General features: G+C 36.1%; 1 pseudogene; it reads left to right on the forward strand.

Annotated features, from left to right (window-relative positions):
* The first annotated feature begins 1,778 nt into the window (after positions 1 to 1,778).
* LOC120151858 lies at positions 1,779 to 7,455 on the forward strand (annotated as a pseudogene).
* The last annotated feature ends 15,350 nt before the right edge of the window (positions 7,456 to 22,805 follow it).

Here is a 22,805-nt window from a genome sequence, read left to right on the forward strand (position 1 = left end):
TTATTATTGTAATTATTCCTAAATATATAAGGTAAAATTATATATTTTTTTCGGGTCGGTCCCGTTTTTTTCACCCTAAACCGGAACCCGACCTGACCCGAATATCACACTTAAAAAAACCCGACCCGAATATCACACTTAAAAAACCCGACCCGACCTGAACAAAATAAAGTTTCATCCGACCCGACCCGAATATATGAATTAGAAATTCGATCCGACTTGAAATAATAAAAAAATTTTATTTAATAAAACAGTGACTTAATCCGACCCGACCCGAATTATATATATTTTCGGGTCGGTCCGATTTTTTCACCCTAAACCCGACCCGACCTGACCCGACACGAATATCACACTTAAAAAACCCGACCCGACTCGACCCGAATATCACACTTAAAAAACCCGACCCTACCCGAACAAAATAAAGTTTCATCCGACCCGACCCGAATATATGAATTAGAAATCCGACCCGACCCGACCCGAAATAATAAAAAAAATATTTTTATTTAAGAAAAACAGTGACTTAATCCGACCCGACCCGAATTATATATATTTTCGGGTCGATCTGATTTTTTTCACCCTAAACCCGACCCGACCCGAATATTACACTTAAAAAAGCCCGACCCGACACGACCCGAATATCACACTTAAAAAACCCGACCCGACCCGAACAAAATAAAGTTTCATCCGACCCGACCCGAATATATAAATTAGAAATTCAACCCGACCCGACTCGAAATAATAAAAAATTATTTTTATTTAATAAAAACAGTGACTTAATCCGACCCGACCCGATTTATATATATTTTCGGGTCGGTCCGGTTTTTTTCACCCTAAACCTGAACCCGACCCGAACAAAATAAAGTTTCATCCGACCCGACCCGAATATATGAATTAGAAATCCGACCTGACTCGACCCGAAATAATAAAAAAATATTTTTATTTAAGAAAAATAGTGACTTATTCCGACCCGACCCGAATTATATATATTTTCGGGTCGATCCGATTTTTTTCACCCTAAACCCGAACCCGACCCGACCCGAATATCACACTTAAAAAACCCGACCCGACCATACCCGAACAAAATAAAGTTTCATCCAACCCGACCCGAATATATGAATTAGAAATTCAATCCGACCCGACCCGAAATAATAAAAAATTATTTTTATTTAATAAAAACAGTGACTTAATCCGACCTGAATTATATATATTTTCGGGTCGGTCCGATTTTTTTCACCCTAAACCCGAACCCGACCCGACCCAAATATATGAATTAGAAACCTGACCTGACCCGAAATAATAAAAAAATATTTTTATTCGATATATGAATAAGTTACCAAAGGATGAAGGTAGTATGGTTAAATTTCAATTCCCTCCAACAAGAGAATTGAATTTCACTTTCTCTCATTTGATGGAATTGAATTCTATCAGGGATTCCAATTCACTTGAAAAACTTGAACCAAACATGGAAAAACGATAGAATTGGATTCCAATTTCCACCAATTCCAAGGGATTCCAATTCCTACCAATTTCAAGGGATTCCATCCAACCAAACGCCATGTTAGTTAATTTTGTTTATTCAAAATTGGACCATACACACACACGAGTTACCACCAGGTCCATCACCATACCATGAACGTGGTGCGACCGCCGGCATCGGATAACTCCCAGCAATACCATTTTGGTAATTTCAGATAAAAAAATGAATTTAGATTAAAAATAATAACGATAGCGTAAAGTTACAGCTCTGCAGCTTAAGCGATGACGGCTGTATGTGTGCAATTATAGGCGAGACGAAGGAGACGACCATCGGCTTTCAATTCCTTTCCTTTTTAATCTCCTCCTTTCACTTTCTTCACAAAGATATTAAGGGTTTTTCAATTTTACATTTTTCCATCTCTTTTGGTTAGAACAGTTTTGATTTTTAATTTTATTTTTTTACTTTATGTGTTCTCCCCCACCTTAGCAGGCTGGGGGCTTCCACCGTCCAATGTCTCTTTTGCAATTCGCCGCCGTTGATGAACTCCCCAACGGCTACGAAACCCACCGCCTTTCTTCTAAACGTAAATTCGACGATTACGCCTTTGCTTTCGATGACGACCAGGAAGACGATGGAGAGGGTACTTTAGTCCCCGTCAGGATGCGGAAGGACGATCTTACCCATCAAGGCGCGCACCCAATCACGGCCGTTCATCACTCGTCTAAAGCGCCGGCTTCTTCCTCCGCCTCCGTCGTCGATTCCCGACCTTCTTCCTCCTCCGATGTTGCCTCTTCTTCGTCCACCGCTTGTTCCTCCTCCCGACTGCAATTCTTCGTCCGGATGATCTCAGAGGGTAAAACCATCGTCGTCCAGGCCAATTCGGAGGACACGGTGGAATCCCTTCACCAGATGATTCAGGTTATGACGGGAATTCCGGTAATCGAGCAGAGGTTAATTTATGGCGGGAAACAGCTCCAGTGGGAACAATCCCTAGCTGATTGCGCGATCCAAAATGACGCCGGACTACAACTGGTCGGTCGTATGCGGTCGACTGATCACCCGCAAACCTGGCAGGTCATGGACGATATGATCTCCCTGATTTGCCGCCTTTGCCGAGGAGAAGTAGTCCCTTCCTCGGCGAAACGTATCGAAGACTGCTTGATCAACTTTTTTACTATCACTCCAAAGGACAATAACGACTCGGCTTCCGCTCACTTGCAGATATTTATGGCTTCTTCGGCTCCTGCTGCATTGGTAATGCTTTATATGTCTCCGATAAATAGTAATAAGCAGTGTGCTGATGCTTCAATAAGACATTTCTTAACTTCATGTAGGAGTGCATTATCAAAGCATTTGCATTCTTATTGTGCACCCATATTGTTAGAGTTCTGCAAGTTACTAAGGAAGTTCGTTAATGAGGATAATTTGTATGAGTCGTGCCGGGGTGCACTTGGGGTGTTGTTGGAAAGCGTTGGTACTTCCAGGGGTTTAATGCTGCCAGAGATTAAAGGGTTGATTGCCTTGCAGGACATCATCCCCTTTGTTAGTGAGTTGGCTTATAAGCTATCTAGGGACTTGGAATCTAGTGTGCACTCTAGTGGGGGACCATTGTCGAGTGACGTGAGGGATTTCACAGCGTTTTTGAACCCTTTGCGGTCAACTATTTTTGAGCGAGTGGGGTACCGGATTCCCGTGTCAGTTGAGTGGCAAAAGGAGGATCTCAGCAATCCTCCCTATGGGGAGGCAATGGAATTTCTTCATGCTGTATTTAGTGATTTGTTGGCTAAAATGGAAAGATGTCTTATCAGAGTGGTGGAAAGCCTTGCTGCAAGTGGAAGCAGTGAAGGTGAATTTCTTCATTCAGAGTGGTGGTCTCAGTATCTTGCCATTTTAAAGGAACTGAATGGCATCTCAAAACTTTATCCGGGTGCTGAAGAGCAGTTTTGGATGGTTTGGGGAATAGTAAATCTTCGTTGTGTGCCTTAATTATTAGGTTTGCAAAGAGAAATGATGATAACCTGTGGCTACTTGAGCACAAGGATGTTACTGATTTTGAATCCAGGAGGCATTTGGCCATGATGATGTTTCCTGAAGTAAAAGAAGATTACGAGGAATTGCATGAGATGCTCATTGACAGGTCTCAATTATTGTCAGAATCATTTGAGTACATTGCTCGTGCTGACCCTGAATCACTGCATGCTGGTCTATTCATGGAATTTAAAAATGAAGAAGCTACTGGCCCTGGTGTACTGAGGGAGTGGTTTTTCTTGGTATGCCAGGCTATATTTAATCCAGCGAATGCCCTTTTTGTGCCTTGCTCAAGTGATCGTAGAAGATTTTTTCCTAATCCTGGTAGGATTCCTCTAAATTTCTTTTACTTGCCTTCCTGCCTCAAGTTAATTTATTTCTTTGTCCTTGTTGAGCAAGAGAGATGGTTTTTTTCTCCAAAGCTTACTGTGAAAGATGAAATAATTACAAGTAAGAATTAATAATAAAAATGCAGTTGTTAGATTTGTCATTTGTTTAAAATTTGTGTTTTTTAACCGTTTGATGTAAACAGTATTGTCAAGGTTGCAAGGTGCACTTTAGGCTCTAGAACTCTTCTATCGCCTTAGGTGCAAGGCACAAAAATAGGACTAGCCTAAGTGAAGTAGATGTGGTTTAAGGGGGGAAAACAATGGTTAATCAATAGAATTAGCGCTGAGCAAATGAGTAAGAAAGAAGATGGAACTTTAGAAAACGTAGGTTTATAGTAACTTCTAGTTTATTTCTATTAGTTCAGGAAAATATTTTACAGCTTATTTGTACTAGGGTTACTAATAAAGTTATAGTCCTAGCCCTAGATTTAAACCTAAAGGATAAATAATAGTCCTACCCTTAGATTGAAACCCTATGCTATCTTATAATCTTAACCATCCATAACTTCTTATAAATTATAAGTTATACGTGTTCCATGAGACTTGTGTCTCAATATGCTTATTGCCTCTAAATTTCAACTTAAGTCGCCTCATTTGCAATGCCCTTTTATTATCAACGGGAAAACATAGCTTCTCATCCTTGGGCTTGAATTGTTTAATTTCTTGTTTAGCATTACTTAACTACTTCATAAGAAAATATTGTGATATTGGTAATCTAAGATTACAAATGTAAGGTCTAAATTTTAATTTTTTACACTAAATTAGTTTGATCTGGCCTGGACATATTTTCGTTAAACTAAATCATTATATCATCAAATCAGTTATTGTTTATTAATTCAAAAGCCCAAACACAAAGACTCCGTTCTATGGAATTCATTTATTTAGCAAACTGTTGAGTGGCAATATTTTTTTCTTTTCCTTTTCTTTTCAAGTATATATCAAATCAATGATTTCAAGCTGTTTTGCGTTTTTTGAGCCTTTGCAGAAAGGTTATCTGATCCTTTTTTATGCCATCAATTTGTCTTTTTATAACTTCACAGAAATGTTGCTGCCACTTTTAAACTTTGCAGGTTTTGCTTTGTTTATTTTAACTTCTCATCTCAACAAGTATAAAAGTGTCTGCCACTTTTAGTTTTCCCTTAAATTTCCTTTTTTTTTTGAGTATTTAAATAATAGATATCAACAATGACGTGCCATAACAGTTGTATTAACGGGTTTATTAATGGAGGGAACTGATTGATTTACTTTGGGAGCTTGGGATGAAATTGGAACTTTTAAAGCTTGGGGATCAATTTAGAATGAGGGTCATCGTTTGAGGATATTTTGTGCAATTAACTCTTACAAACATGAATGCAGGCAGTAGAAATGGAATCTCTCAAGGGCTGCCTTTGTATCTAGTACTGGTTGTACTTGGTGTGCAGGTTTCAATGTGATTCAAAGCACCTTACATGTTACTCCATCTCAGCTTGAAACCTAGTTCTGCTTGTTGCTTCTTTCTTGTTTGAGAATATTTATATAACAAGATTCCGTTTCAAATGGTCGTGAATAATCATCATCATTATTATTATAAAAGCCTTGTGATATGTTCCACCACCCTTGCAGACATGCAAGGAGAAATTAGAAAGAACATTATAAGGAGCAGAAATTGTGTTATACCTTACGAGTTATGTGGATTTCCTTATTTTTGTACTCATACTGGGGTATATGTTGCTTATGTGTTTTCTTCTTTATGCAGCATCGAGGGTGGATCCTTTGTACCTCGAGTATTTCAAATTTGCTGGCCGTGTGATTGCATTAGCATTGATGCATAAAGTGCAAGTAGGTGTTGTCTTTGATCGTGTATTTTTGCGACAACTGGCTGGAATGCATTTATCAGTGGAAGATATACGAGAGGCAGATCCATGCTTGTATAGCAGCTGCAAGCAGATTCTAGAGATGGATGCTGATTTTATCGATTCGGATGTTTTAGGACTTACATTTGTCAGAGAAGTTGAGGAGTTGGGATCCAGGAGAGTTGTTGAGCTTTGTGATGGTGGGAAAAACCTTGTTGTAAATAGCAAGAATAGGCAGGAATATGTTAATCTTCTTATTCGGATTGCTTTGTAACATCTATTTCTAAACAGGTAGACCATTTTGCCCAAGGTTTTGGCCATATTCTTTCTAACTCAAGCCTCCAGAAGTTCTTTTTCCAAAGTTTAGAGCTCGAGGACCTTGATTGGATGCTCTATGGAAGCGAAAGTCCTATCTGTGTTGAAGACTGGAAGGCACATACCGAGTACAACGGCTACACAGAAAATGATCCTCAAAACCTGGTTCTGGGAGGTATGGGGGACCGGATGTTATTTAAATCATTCTAAGGTCTTGATATTCTTTTTTTTCAATAAAAAAGGAAAGAGAAGAGCACGCATGATTGTATTTAAATCATGCTAAGGTCTATATATATGCTCCTTATCACATATTTGTAGTCTTGTTTTAAAAACAGGGATTCTGTGGAACTAGGGTGAATATATTTTAAATTAAACACACATTGTCAGTAATGGTACTACTACTAGTTGGAAATTGCATCCCCACCCATCACTTCTGCACTGCCTTTTGACCGGCTTGATTTGTGGCAAATCACAATCTGGGTTTGCTTACTGCCAGTAGATTCTTATATCTTGTCTATAAAACTCTGAACTTATCTAGAATTGTGATTGCAAAACTGCAATGTTCGCAATGTTTATGAGCCGAACCTCAAGAAGTAGATGGTGCATGATTCGTGTGCCATGAGAAGTGTTCCTGACGGTGATGAAATAATCGTTTGGTTGTTTTAGTATTTAGCTTTTGTCTGCTTGGAGAATGCATAATTAATTAGTTGTATCAGATTATTTGGGCTATAGTCAACCTATATGCCTTTAGGATTTCCACCTGATAATTCAGTTTCTCGTCTTTCAACAATATTGCAGATTGTTAGCGAAATGTCAGCGGAGCAAAGAAAGGTACTTCTTTTCTTCTGGACCTCATTGAAGCATCTTCCGGTCGAAGGTTTCCGTGGTTTAGCCTCTCAGATCTATGTTTACAAGTCCTCGGAGCCCCACGAGCGTCTCCCTTCTTCTCATACCTGCTTTTACCGGTTGTGTTTCCCGCCGTATCCCTCCAAGGCTGAAATGCAAAAGCGACTTCGTGTTATTACTCAGGAACACATCGGCTGCAGCTTCGGTAACTGGTAGTGGAAACATGAACTACATTTGCATTTGGGGGTGTAAAAAAGGGGGGTTTGACATACAGAAAAATTGGTACTAAGCTTTGTACATGTTCATAGGATAATTGTCATCTGCTTTGTCATTAGACTGTGTAAGAAGGTGAAGTAGTTAAATTGTCATTCCTTCATGAGATGTCATTGCTTCTGCTGTCGTTGGAACAACTGTTTTGTGTAGGTTCATAGCATTGCATGAATAAGGCCGGGGGGGGGGGGGGGGGCAAGATTGGAAGGATTGCTTTCTTCCATGGACCTGTTTTGGTATCAGCTTTCGTGTAATTACACAGCTATGCAATGACATCTAGACTGTAGAAATCCTCTAATAGTGTCTTTGCATGTCTCAAGACTTTGTTTCTAATTGCAAATGTTTATAATGTTATAATGTTAATTAATTCGAATTTAAGCAACTTTCTATAATAATATACAATGTACGTATATATATTTCTTTATATTTTTCATATGTGATGTACATATAACATGTAAAGTTTGGAGATTCAATTCGAAATTATAAATCGAGTCGAGTATAGTATATCCTTTTTATGCACTTATGCAAATATGAAGATGCTCATCGTCTTAACTCTCTTGGAACCAAAACAACACGTACATCCATACCACTTAATATGTAATACCAATAGTTTCTTCTCTAGCATGTCAATGTATACGGAATGGTTGACACCACTATCAAACCCCCAATGAAAGAAAGGATAAATTACACGTTAAACTATTAGTTTTAGCCCGTCTCAGAATTTAAAATTTCAATTGTTTTAAAATCATACCTAAAATTTAATTTTTATTTCATTTTAGTACTATGTTCAAAATTTATCATTATGTTTAAAAAAATTGAAGTTTAGGTACTAAAACAGAATAAAACTGATAGTTTAGGTATTAAACACGTTAAGTTTTTAATGGCGGGGTACTAAAATTAAATAAAAACTAAATGTTAGGTATGATTTTGAAAAAAATTAAAAATTTAGATACAAAAACGAATCAAAATTGATAGTTTAGATACTAAATATATAATTTACCTTAAAAACAAAAACAAGAAAACAATCATCCCAAATCCTACATAGTTATTATAAATGATAATAATGATTATACCAAGTATGACACACAATCAAGGATAAATGAAAGATTTAACGTTAAGATGGATGCATTTATAAAATTTTAAGAGGAGATAAACTTATAAAATTGTAGTATAACGAAAATAGATTTTCGAAAAAAATATCTAAAATATATAAAAATTTAAAATTTTTAACTCGTGCAAACTATGAAAATGAAAGCTCCTTTTAAGATATGACTCCTTTGTGTAGGAAGTTCTACAGTGCGACACCTTTAATATACAACTAAAAAAAATATGTTATCGGTTTTGTTATTATTTAAATAAAAAATCGGTAAAAATTACATAAAATATTATTATTTTCTACCTAAAACAACAATATTTTTTAACATTTCCGGTAAAGTGCCTAACAATAACAAAATCGGTAGAAAAAATAACTAAATCGTCCAATAATAACAAATCCTGAAGAAATAATAATGTTTCCAATAACTTTTATCATTTTATTATTTAAATAATAACAAAATCAATAACATCTTTTTTTAACCGTATATTAAGACCGCCGCATATGATATTTTTTCCTTTATGCATGTGGTCTCTCTATTCGTCAACTTTCTCATAATGCAAACATTTATGAAAGGCGAACCAAATAATATTAATAATCAAATGGTCAAGAGAATATGTTGGTGGTAGTGGTGGTAAGTCCAAAGGTGACCATTTTCGGCAACGAGTTCATCGAACAATTATAGCTATAGCTATTTTTTTATTAATCAACTATTGTTATTTTACGGCTAAACTCACGATATAATGCTTTCAAAATAAATAATTCACGAGATAATGCACTCCCCATATTATTTGCTGAAATAGAGTGAAATCCACAGTGTGACCGTAGGTCGCCATGCCTTCCGGGCGACTTACTACGTCGTCATGGCTTCCCGGCGAGCTGCACAGAGATAATGGACGTCTGCATGTGCCATGCACGTCCCCAACACCCAACACAGGTCGCCATGCCTCCCAACGACCTACAAGGTCGCCATGCACTCCCAGCGACCTTGTAGGTCGCCAAGCAGTCCCGGCGACCTATGGCCATTACTGAATTCAGCCCATTTGTAAGAACTCCGAACTCTCCGTTGAAGCCAACCCGAAAAATCTTCAAGACGATATTTCAAGTAAGCCCGACTCGGTTCGAGGTGGCCCGAGCCTTTCATGGTGACCACATAGATGAAAACAACCAAGCATGCAAGCAATATGACGAGGATCAGCATGAAAACAACCAAGCTTGGTCGCCGGGACTGCTTGGCGACCTACAAGGTCGCTGGGAGTGCATGGCGACCTTGTAGGTCGCTGGGAGTGCATGGCGACCTTGTAGGTCGCTAGGAGTGCATGGCGGCCTGTGTTGGGGTGTTGGGGAGTGCATGGAGACATGTGTTGAGTGTTGGGGACGTGCATGGCACATGCAGACGTCTATTATCTCTGTGCAGCTCGCCGGGAAGCCATGGCGACCTACGGCCACACTGTGGATTTCACCCTATTTCAGCAAATAATATGGGGAGTGCATTATCTCGTGAATTATTTATTTTGAAAGCATTATATCGTGAGTTTAGCCGCTATTTTACACTATAACATTTGTATAGAGTAAATGGAGTGACTCAAATCACCCTCTTTTCTCTCATTTGTGGTGTGTTATTCATATTTTTTTCATCTTTATTAATCGACAGTGACATTAATCTTGACATTGATTTTCGACTGTCGACATTTTATTTTTTATATCATATCTTTATTTTTCTCTTGTTTTTAATTTTCGGTAAGTACGTTTTGTGACACGTTTTTATGTATCTTTATGACACATTTTTCTATGTCTTTTGGCAAGTTTTCGGTCGTTTGATGGTTGTTATTCATTTTTCATTTTTAAGGGTTAATTCAACATTACCATGATTGATCAATATGACACTTATTTGTTATCATGTTGACCTTCCCTATTTTAGACTAAATTTGGATACCTTATTTGCGTTCGTGGATAGTTTTTTCACATCACTCAACTCTGATTTGCGGTTTTATCGGTAATCTTTCAATAGCTTGATCTCTTTTTGCGATTCGGTTGCCGATGCGATCAGATCTATTTATATCTATCATTGTTCGAGTTCTAGTTAGGTTTTTTATTCTTTCCTTATATGGTCCTTATGTGATCTTAAATTGTTAATTTTGTATCAATGATTTTAGGAAAATGTCCTAATATAAGCTTAATTTACGATTTTGATCGTAAATCTATCATTGTAATTCGTGATATTTTAAAAGAAAAAACAAGTATAACTACTTTGGGGTATTATTTTCATGAAATGATAAGTCACTTAAACGGTAAAGAAATATTTTTTTTTTTAAGATTTAAGTTTTAATAGTTACATTTGTAGGATGTATATATATTATCGACATTAAGAATGTTATTGAAAACGTACTATCTTATAATAGATAAATAAATAAATAAATGTTCTGAACGATGTATATACGGAATTCATATTGTCGTAACCGGTTTTCGTCCGGGCACGAAATATTAAATTTGGCGGGGAAATTGATGTGAATAAATAATTTTGAAAATAATTTGTGAGTCGCCATCGACCTTTTGGATCAGGTAGGTCGAATACCTAAAAATTTTTCTTTTAAAAGAGTTTTAAAAAAAACATCAATTAAAAAAAATGAACTGATCTGCGTTTTATAACCAAAAATTCGTTCTTAATAATAAAATGGGATTCGTGGTCGGTTACGTTTAGGGAAGGATTAGCACCCCTACAACGCCCAAAATTGGTACTTTTTAATTATAAATTGTCTCTATTATTAAAATTATAAAAATTCAAAAATATATTTAATTTATAATCCTATTATTTCAAATTATATATAAAAATATTTATTTATTTAAAATATCAAAAAAAACTTCTAGGTGCCTTAAGACAGCTCTTTCCTTTGATATTGATAAATATTAATTTAAATAATATTGTTTAAAAAATATCAGAATAGGACATCCAGTTGTATTAAGACTGTCCTTTTCTTTGATATTAAAAATAAACATTAAAAAATCTATTCCAGATTTATTATATATATTTATGAATACATGAAAATATTTAAAAATATAATTAAATAAAATTAAAACAATAAAAATATCACTAAAACAATATATTTTAAAAGCAATAAAATAAATGAAAACTTATAAATTAAATGACTAAATTATAGTAAAATTAAAAACTTAATTTAATCAAAGTATTAGGGATTAAACATGCTATTTCTTTATTTTATTTATTTAGTGATTAAAATAAAATTATCTAAAATTCGGATACTATAATAAAATAAATTAAAAATATAAACTAAGGATTAAAATATTATTTATTAAAATTAAAGGATTAAATTTGCTATTTATCCTAAATATATTATTTTAATATAAAGGACTAAAATGAATAAAATTAAAATTAAAGAACCAAATTAAAAGGATTATAAATTTGATTTAGTGACTAAAATGTAAAGTTTACAAATTGGGAGGACTACGGAAAGGATTTAACTATTATTAATTACACGAATAGCCCTTCCCAAAACGGCGTCGTTCGGGAAGGGCTATTTAAGCCCAAAATCAGCTGGCCCGAAGGGCCAGCTTCATTTCTCCTCTCTTCCCTCTCTCTCTCTTTTCTGAGAGAAAGAAATTCTCTCGCTTCTCTCTAGAAAAGAGAGAAGCTCTCCGGCCGACCGCCGCTTGCCGGCGTGGATCCCGCCGCCGGCCACCGAAGACGGTGGCCGAAATTTTTTTTTTTATTGAAACGTAGATCGGACCGCCCTAATGGCGGTTCCGATGATCTTTTCTTTTAAACAGCTCCCGATCGGAGCAAATCTAAGAAATATACCTTCTTGTTTTTTTCTAAGGTTTTGGTGAGATCCGACGGTCGGGCTTCCTCGGTAAGTTTCTCTTCTTCATTTTTCTTTCTTTTCTGTTTCGATTTGGCTGTTGGTTGTGGTTTGTTTCTCTCTATTTTCTGTCTCTCTCCGTGGTTCTCTTGGTCTCTGTTTCTCTCCGGTATCTTATTTTCTTGCAGATGGGGTGATGGCTTTATAGCCATCACCGGTGTGGCCATCGGACCGGTCCCAAAAGGGCTCTTCGTGAGTCACCGATCTATGTGGTGACTCACTGCTAGAGTAGCAACGTGGGTGACCATTTGGGTCTTCTGGAGGCTTCGATGGAGGCGTGGCACTGGCAGCAGAGGTGGCTAGAAGCTGGACCGTTGGCTGAGGCGGCTGGAGGCAGAGACTGCTGGAGGCAGAGGCGGCTGTGCATGGGGCTAGGGTTAGAAAACCCTAACTGAAACCCTAAATGTTTTGGGTTTCAGTTTGGTTTGGGCCGGAAATTTGGTTTGTAATTAATAATAATTTTTTATTATTATATATATATATATATATATATAATAATAATAATAATAATAATAATAATAATAATAATAATAATAATAATAATAATAATAATAATAATAATAATAATAATAATATGAGTAAAAAAATTTAGTATCTTCAGCTGCCCCTCTTTGCTCATTCTTGTGTTAACAAGAATAGGGCAAAGATGAAAAGATAATAAATTTTTTTTATCCATTTGGCCTCACTTGATCATAATGAAGATATTGAATAAAATCTTCTCTCTCTCCAGATGAGTTCTTCTCATTATGAACTTTCTGCTGGGGATGATGATGACCTCCTTTTTTTCTGTGATAGAGTCATTCAAAAGGTTGAATAAGCTTTTGATGAATTCTTCTCATTATGAACTTTCTCTTCTTTCTTCAGATGAGTTCTTCTCATTATGAACTTTCTCTGAAAAAAATAACCCATCAAGTAATAGATTTGAGCAAAAAGGTTGAACAAATTCTTCTCATTATGAACTTCTTCTTCCTTCTTCAGATGAGTTCTTCTCATTATGAACTTTCTCTGGCAAAAATAATCCATCAAGTGATGAATTCAGACAAAAGGTTGAACAAATTCTTCTCATTATGAACTTCTTCTTCCTTCTTCAGATGATGAGTTCTTCTCATTATGAACCTTCTCTGGAAAAGCTAATCCATCAATTTGATGAATTCAAATAAAAGGTTGAACAAATTCTTCTCATTATGAACTTCTTCTTCCTTCTTCAGATGAGTTCTTGTCATTATGAACTTTCTCTGGCAAAAATAATCCATCAAGTGATGAATTCAGACAAAAGGTTGAACAAATTCTTCTCATTATGAACTTCTTCTTCCTTCTTCAGATGAGTTCTTCTCATTATGAACTTCTCTGGCAAAAATAATCCATCAAGTGATGAATTCAGACAAAAGGTTGAACAAATTCTTCTCATTATGAACTTCTTCTTCCTTCTTCAGATGAATTATTCTCATTATGAACTTCTCTGGCAAAAATAATCCATCAAGTGATGAATTCAGATAAAAGGTTGAACAAATTCTTCTCATTATGAACTTCTTCTTCCTCCTTCAGATGATGAGTTCTTCTCATTATGAACTTCTCTGGCAAAGCTAATCCATCAATTTGATGAATTCAAGCAAAAGATTGAACAAATTCTTCTCATTATGAACTTCTTCTTCCTTCTTCAGATGACGAGTTCTTCTCATTATGAACTCTACCTGGCAAAGATAATCCATCAACTTGATGAATTCAGAAAAAAGGTTGAACAAATTCTTCTCATTATGAACTTCTTCTTCCTTCTTCAGATAAGTTCTTCTCATTATGAACTTTCTCTGGAAAAGACTGATTCATCAAATGATGGATTCGGGTAAAAGATTGAACAAATTCTTCTCATTATGAACTTCTTCTTCCTTCTTCAGATGAGTTCTTCTCATTATGAACTTTCTCTGGAAAAGCTAATCTTTCAAATGATAGATTTGAATCTTTGCTAAAATCTTTGAAATTCCTGTTAAAAATTCAACAAGAATAAAAATGAATGAAAATGCACCTATTTTTGTAAACCCCTAAAATATGATGCATGAATGTTAAGTTATTTGATTTCAGATTGGTGAATTGAGTATTTCTTCAATTGTAAAAACCCAATAGATCTTTCTTCTTCAAAACAAAGAATCTATCATCTTTGACAAATGTAGATGTAGATATAATGTCACAAAACCTCTTGAGAATAAAACTCAATAGTATAGGCTCTTGAAAAGCTTGCATTCAGGCAACATGTTGATTCTGATAACAATTCATCTGATTATGAAGTGACCTTTCAAGATGATTTCACAGATATCGATAGTTCTTCTAATACCGAGAAATCTTGACTTCTGATTCTGATGAGGAGAATAAACTGTTATACTTGACAAAAATGGGATTATCATGGGCTGAAACTTCAATAGCCCTGGAGAAATGTGGTCCAGATTCATCAATTGCAGAATTGGCAAATTTTATATGTGCCGCTCAAATGACTAAGGCTGCTGATGCACTTCTTCTGGTAAAAAATAGGAAGTCATTATGCAATGATCCCAATTACAAGCAAAGGCAAAACTCGGGCTATGATTTTTGAAAAGGAAGAAGCAGAGGAAGCTTGAAAAGAAGCTTCTTAATCATACAGTTCATCTTTTAATTCCAATGATTGGTTCTGTAGTTCTTACCAAACCAGATCAGATAACTCAAAGAACACTTCCAGAAGATGCTATTAGCAAATTCATCTTCCAAATTCAATGATTGGTTCTGTCAAACCAGATCAGATAACTCAAAGAACACTTCCAGAAGATGCTATTAGCAAATTCATCTTCCAAATTCAATGATTGGTTCTGTCAAACCAGATCAGATAACTCAAAGAACACTTCCAGAAGATGCTATTGGCAAATTCATCTTCTAAATTCAATGATTGGTTCTGTCCAACCAGATCAGATAACTCAAAGAACACTTCCAGAAGATGCTATTAGCAAATTCATCTTCCAAATTCAATGATTGGTTCTGCCAAACCAGATCAGATAACTCAAAGAACACTTCCAGAAGATGCTATGAGCATATTCATCTTCCCAATTCAATGATTGGTTCTGCCAAACCAGATCAGATAACTCAAAGAACACTTCCAGAAGATGCTATGAGCATATTCATCTTCCCAATTCAATGATTGGTTCTGCCAAACCAGATCAGATAACTCAAAGAACACTTCCAGAAGATGCTATTGGCAAATTCATCTTTCATTTAATGTTTGGACTAGGATATCACAATGCTTATTCGATGTAGAGCCAGAATTTGTAGATTCGAAGCATTTCCATGCTACTACACTGAAAAGGGCTATATTCATAATTCTGCCAATTAAGAACAGATTTTCTCTTTATTCTGCTTCCTCCATGTGCTGATGCTTTTCCATTGACAAAGAAATGATGGCCTTCCTTTGAGTGTCCAGAAGTATTTTCTTGATGAATGCTGAAAATGGAATCTAGTATGGGTTGGAAGGAATAAAGTTGCTCCACTTGAACCTGATGAGGTGGAAATGCTTCTAGTTTTCTTTAAAAACTATACACAAGGATCTGTATAGAGACATATTTCCCAGTGATACCAATGTCTTGTTTCCTTTTGTTGGAATCAGTGCTGCAAAGATCACCTTCTATTGTCTTAGTATATTTTTGAAAACAAATGTGCAAGAACTGAATGGTGATCGGTTGGAGCAATTGATGAGTAGATTTGGCGGATTCGATTTTGTTGTCGGTAGGATTCCGTGTAATAATCTTGATGTTCATGGCTTTAAGCTAGTGATGATTTGCTTACTTTGTATTCCATGTATTCAAAAGTATTAACATAAAGTGATATTCAGAAATCTTTAAATTATTTCAAAATTATGTTAATTCAATAGAAAAGAATAAATTGAATTTCCAAAAATAAATTGAATCTCAAATAAATTGAAATTGAAATAGATATAATTGTATTCAAAGTTATGGCAAGCATAAAAATAAAAATTCAAATGTCTCAACAAATTATAAGCATAAGTATTTCTAAATTAATCAAGTTGATACAATTTAGAGTAATGATGTAAGCTTTTGTCTGGAAGATCTCAAACGTTGTCAAAATGCTTGTAGATGTGAAGTTTCTCCCAAACTGTCAAAATCTTAAGAGGGTTCAATTGCCAGATGCCTAATATCAACCTGCATTTGATCTGCCTTTTCAGGTTTTCAACTCAAATCCTTCCTTTGGTTACAAGATGCCCTTTGCGGGTTTTCACCTTGACCCCCTTTTTCTTTTTTTCTTTTTTTTCTTTTCTCTTTTTTTTCTTTTTTTTCTTTCTTTTTCTTCAAGAATAATATTTCTTGACAGAATCTGAGTTTATTGGATTTTTCAGAATTTTTCCATCCATTTCTGCCAAGATCAACGCTCCTCCGGAAAAGGCCTTTTTCACAACGTATGGCCCTTCCCAATTAGGCATCCATTTCCCACGGAAATCTTTATGTATAGGCAAGACTTTTTTAGTACTAGATCACCCTCTTGGAATTCTCTTGGATGTACTTTTTTGTCATGAGACTTCATCATCCGTTTTTGATACATCTGTCCATGGCAAATAGCTTTCAATCTTTTCTCCTCAATAAGGTTCAATTGATCAAATCTAGCTTGGATCCATTCAGATTCATCCAATTTTATTTCTCTCAATATTCGGAGCGATGGAATCTCAACTTCAATTGGTAAGACTGCTTCCATCCCGTAGACTAAAGAAAAAGGCGTTGCCCCAGTAGATGTTCGAACAGTAGTTCGGTATGCATATAGAGCAAAATATAACTTCTCGTGCCAATCTTTGTAAGTTTCAGTGGTCTTTGTAATGATTCTTTTGATGTTCTTGTTTGCTGCTTCAACTGCCCCATTCATCTTTGGACGATATGCCATTGAATTTGCATGTTTGATCTTAAACTGTGCACAAAGTTCGGTCATCATTTTGTTGTTCAGGTTCAAAGCATTGTCTGTAATGATCCTCTCTGGTAGGCCATATCGGCAAACTATCTCTTTCTTTATGAATTTACAGACTGTGGACCTCTTAATATTAGTGTATGAAGCAGCTTCAACCCATTTGGTAAAATAATCAATTGCCACAAGGATGAAGCAATGTCCATTCGATGCTTTTGGTGTGATTGCCCCAATGACATCTATTCCCCACATAGAAAATGGCCAGGGTGCTGTCATTACATGTAGAGGAGATAGGGGTACATGAATCTTGTCTGCATATATCTGGCATTTATGACATTTTCTTGCATAATCAATGCAATCTGTGTACATAGTAGCCCAATAGTATCCATATCTCATTATTTTTCTGGCCATGGAAAGACCATTTGCATGTGTTCCACATATTCCACTGTGTACTTCTTCAATGACATTTCGAGCTTCGCTGGTATTTAAACATCTCAATAGCATTTGATCATTGCTTCTTCTATACATAATCTCGCCATCAAGAAAATACCCAGCAACCATTCTTCTCAAGGTTCTTTTATCAATTTCCGATGCATTTGGTGGATAACTTTGATTTTTGATATATTGCAGAATATCATGATACCATGGTTTACCATCTACCTCTTCTTCCACACTATAACAATGTGCAGGAATTTCATAAACTTGCATTTTGATTGGCATCATATCAACTTTCTTAGTTGCTTGAAACATAGCCGCTAATGTAGCCAAAGCATCTGCCATTTGATTTTCTTCTCGAGGGAGATAATTGAAGGTAATTCTCTCAAATTCCTTCACTAATTCAAGGGTAAAATTTCTGTATTCCAACAATTTGGGATCTTTTGTTTCCCATTCTCCTCGCAATTGATATACCACCAAAGATGAATCTCCATATATCTTGAGAAATTTGATTTTTCTTTCTATAGCTGCTTTCAATCCCATGACACAAGCTTCATATTCTGCCATGTTATTGGTGCAAAAGAACTCCAGTCTACTTGTAAAGGGATAATAAACATTTTCTGGAGAAATTAACACTGCCCCAATTCCTCGTCCCAAAGCATTAGATGCTCCATCAAAATAAAGCTTCCAAATTGCAAATTCATCATTTGTTCTGACTTCTTCATTCATGGATATGCACAACAGATCTTCATCGGGAAAATTAAAGTTCAAAGGCTGATAATCATTTGATACACGACTGGCCAGAAAATCAGCTATGACACTTCCTTTTATCGCTTTTTGGTTGACATATACAATATCAAACTCAGATAATAACATCTGCCATCTAGCCATTCTGCCTGTCAAAGCTGGTGATTCCATTAATAACTTTAAAGGATCAAGTTTGGATATCAACCAAGTAGTATGGTATAACATATATTGTCTGAGTCTTCGAGTAGCCCACACCAAAGCACAACATAATTTTTGTATTGGTGGATATCGAACTTCACAATCAGTAAATTTCTTGCTCAGATAATAGATAGCTTTTTCTTTTCTTCCAGATTCATCATGCTGTCCTAATACACATCCCATCGAATTTTCGAAGACCGTCAAGTAGAGAATTAATGGTCTATCAGGCATTGGTGATACTAAAATTGGGGCATTGGATAAGTATTTCTTAATAATATCCAAAGTTTCTTGACATTCTTCATTCCAGACTTCAGGATTGTTCTTTCGAAGTAATTTGAACACTGGATCACATTTGTCAGTTAATTGAGAAATGAACCGAGATATATAATTTAATCTTCCCAAAAAGCCTCGAACTTTTTTTTTTGTATTGGGTGGTGGAAGATCTTGAATTGCTTTGACTTTATCTGGATCAATTTCAATTCCTTTTTTGCTGACCACAAATCCCAAAAGTTTTCCAGAGGTTACCCCAAAAGTGCATTTAGCGGGGTTAAGCTTTAATTGATATCTCCTCAATCTCTGGAAAAGCTTTCTCAGATTTTGAATATGTTCTTCTTCTGTTCTGGATTTGGCAATCATGTCATCTACATATACTTCAATCTCTTTGTGCATCATGTCATGAAACAAAGTTACCATGGCTCTCTGATATGTTGCCCCTGCATTTTTCAATCCAAATGGCATCACTTTATAACAGAATGTGCCCCACATGGTTATAAATGTCGTCTTTTCCATGTCTTCAGGATTCATTTTTATCTGATTATATCCTGAAAAGCCATCCATAAATGAAAACCATGCATGCCCTGCAGTATTGTCCACCAATGTGTCTATGTGGGGTAAGGGAAAGCTATCTTTCGGACTAGCTTTATTGAGATCTCTGTAATCCACACACATTCGAACTTTTCCATTTTTCTTTGGTACGGGAACAATGTTGGATACCCATTCTGGGTATTTAGATGCCTGTAGGAAACCTGCATTGATCTGTTTCATTACTTCTTCCTTGATTTGCAACAACATTTCTGGCCTCATTCTTCTGAGCTTTTGTTGAACCGGTTTATATTCTGGATTGATTGGAAGCTTGTGTATCACTATATCTGTGCTTAAACCAGGCATATCTTGATAGGACCAGGCAAATATATCTTTGAACTCTTGAAGGAGATTTATCAATTCTTGTTTTATCTGGATTGTCAGAGTAGTACCAATTTTTACCTCTTTTATTTCTTCATCTGTTCCCAAATTCACAGTCTCAATCTCTTCTTTGTGAGGTAGAATTTGTTTGTCCTCTTTTTCCACCAATCTTAATAGTTCAGTAGGAATATCACATTCCAGTTCATCCTCACAACCATTGATTTCTTCCAGACATATGGGCTGCTCTAAATTTATCACTGGATTAAATTTAGGAATAAACATGCTATTAACATGGTGACACCTGCAAATTTAAGTCGGACATATTTCCGAAAGAATATAGTAAATTTATGAAATAAATAAATGTAAAAATGTAAAAAAAAATGTAAAGAATGATTGCCATCTGAAAATTTTAAAGAAAGTTCCTTATATTTAACATAATTTCTTTTACAAGATAACAAAAAGTTTTCATATTTTTGAGCTAAACATAAAGATTAGTTCTGAATATTACTCTGCATTAATATTAAAAACTATAGGAAGATCTTCAGCGGTCCAATTGGTGAGTGTTTCTCCAGGAAAACATGGGTGAATCCTATCCAAGTACTTGCCAGTCTTGTTGTCATTCATGATCATGTTGACAAATAATCTTTTCATAGCTTTTTCAACTATGTCTTGATCTTTCGTCAACTTTTCTTCTTTAAAGGCTTCAACAAGCTGCTGTTCTACATTAATTGTTCCCCCTGATCTGAATATGGTCTTCAACTGTGGGAATGACATGTGTTTCCAAAGGATTTCTCCACCTTTCAATTTTGCCTTTCTGTCTTCACATCTTCTTTTCATTTCTTTGTTCTTTTGCTGAAGATTGGGCTTAAACCCCAGCCCAAAACGGTCTTTTTTCATCTTTATACTGATAGGAACTGAAATCCCTTGAAGATTCTTTCCTAGACCTCTCCCAGCTTTAGCTCCGATGCCTAAAGTTTGTTGTACCGTCATCTTGGTGCAATCAGACAATCTGGGATATGGAATTTGGCTTCCTTCTGCAATAAAGGTTGCATTTACAAATTCAAGAGCTCGAAAAGAGCATTCAAGAGCCTCATCATTGGTGTCGATATATGGAACATCGCTTGTTACAGACGCAATGATTTCTTCTTCAGCACTGACGCATATTAGTTGTCCATTAACAACAAATTTCAATTTCTGATGTAATGAAGAAGGAACGGCTCCTGCTGAATGAATCCATGGCCTCCCTAATAGACAATTATATGTGGGGTGGATGTCCATCACCACAAAGTCAATATTGTACACGACTGGGCCGATTAGCAACGGTATTTCCATTTTCCCAAGCACTTCTTTTTGAGTACCATCAAATGCTCGTACCACATTCTGATAACTCTTCATGTGTGATTGATCCAGAGGCATTCTTTGAAGTGTAACTAGAGGCATCAAGTTGAGAGCAGATCCATTGTCAATCAATACTCCTGGCAACACATGACCATGACAATGTGTCGTGATGTTCAAAGCTTTTACTGACCCCATTCCGCCTTCTGGTATTTCATCATCTGTGAACGTTATGTAATTGTCAGCGGCTATATGTCCCACAATTCTGTCAAGTTTATTGAGGGATATCTTCGGGGATAAATGTTTGATTGAGAATTTTCATCAAAGCATTCCTATGCGCTTCTGAATTCATCAATAGATCAAGAATAGAAATTCTCGCTTGTTGTTTGTGTAGTTGTTCAACCACACTATACTCACTATGTTTTAGGAATTTCAAAAATTCTTGAGCTTGTTTTTCTGTCACAGGCTCATTGAATGCTGGAAGGGATTCATCTTCAAATACCTTCTGAGGTATTGCCATGGCTTTTCCTTTTGCTTTCATTTGTTCTGAAGCATTGGATGTTTCGGGAGAGTAACATCTCCCACTTCTTGTAAAGAAACCGACCTCGCTCACTGCTTCAGACGTCGATGTGGTACCCAAACTCTGTATTTTCTCTTCTGTTTTATCTAGAGAAACAGATCCTCCTACCATTGAAACATTGGTAGTATAATTCCAAGGTACCCTGCGGGTATCTTTGTATGGAAATGGTAGAGGAGTGGTAATAACTACTTTTGGCTTTATTGGTGCATGAATCGCCGTAGATGATTTCACATTAATGATCACAGGATCATTTATTCTTTGACTTGGTTTAGAATCCTCTGATGAGCAAACATCATCTTCTTTTTTCCCGGGTTCTTCTTCAAAGAATTCTATTTCCCTGTTGTTCATCAATTTTTGCACCAAATCCCTAAACTCAGGACATAGTTGAATTTTATGCCCTTGCTCCTGATGATATTCACAATAATTCTTGCCTTCATTCTGCTTTGGCCTGAATTGTTGTGGAATTATACCGGCTAAAGAAAGTTGTTGGAATATCCAAACAAACGGAGATTTAATTTCAGAAATGTCAGTCTTTGCTTTCCTTCTGTTCTCTTCCTGAATTGCATTTACGTTTTTATCTCCATGATTTGGCAATGGATGATTTGATGCAGATGGTGTATTGAATTCCAACTTCCCAGTGTTGATCAAATTTTGAACCACCCTTTTAAACGCTAAACAGTTTTCAATGGAATGACCCGTAATTCCTTCATGGTAAACACAGTGTGCCTTTGTATCATACCAAGGAGGGAATGGTGGTTGCATGGGAACCAAAGGATAAGGCCGTATAACATCTGCTTTTAATAGCGAATCATAGATCTCTGCATATGGTACTGGTAAAGGTGTAAAAGACAACCTTTCATTTTCCTTTCGAGATCCTCTGGAATCTGCTCGATTAGTGTTTGTTTCCTCTTTCTTAACCCTTGGCTGGGTTATTGTAACACTTTTCGATGAATCCTTGCTGTAAGAATTTGCATTGTTGACCTCATTCTCCTTTTTCCGGTATGTAGGTCTTTTGGAACTAGACCCATCATTTGATTCAATCTTGCCGCTTTTCAAGACATTTTCAATTAATTCTCCAGAAATGACCAAATCTGCAAAATTTCTGGTTGCATTCCCCATTAGATGGTTTAAATAAGGAGCCTTCAATGTATGGACAAACATTACTGTGGCCTCTTTTTCTAACAAAGGTGGTTGAACTTGGGCCGCAGTGTCACGCCATCTCTGGGCATACTGTCTGAATGTTTCATTATTCTTTTTCTCCAAGTTTTGGAGAGTCCATC

The sequence above is a fragment of the Hibiscus syriacus genome, unplaced genomic scaffold (genome assembly GCF_006381635.1).
Source record: "Hibiscus syriacus cultivar Baekdansim isolate YM2019G1 unplaced genomic scaffold, ASM638163v2 tig00111069_pilon, whole genome shotgun sequence".
Lineage (NCBI taxonomy): Eukaryota > Viridiplantae > Streptophyta > Magnoliopsida > Malvales > Malvaceae > Hibiscus > Hibiscus syriacus.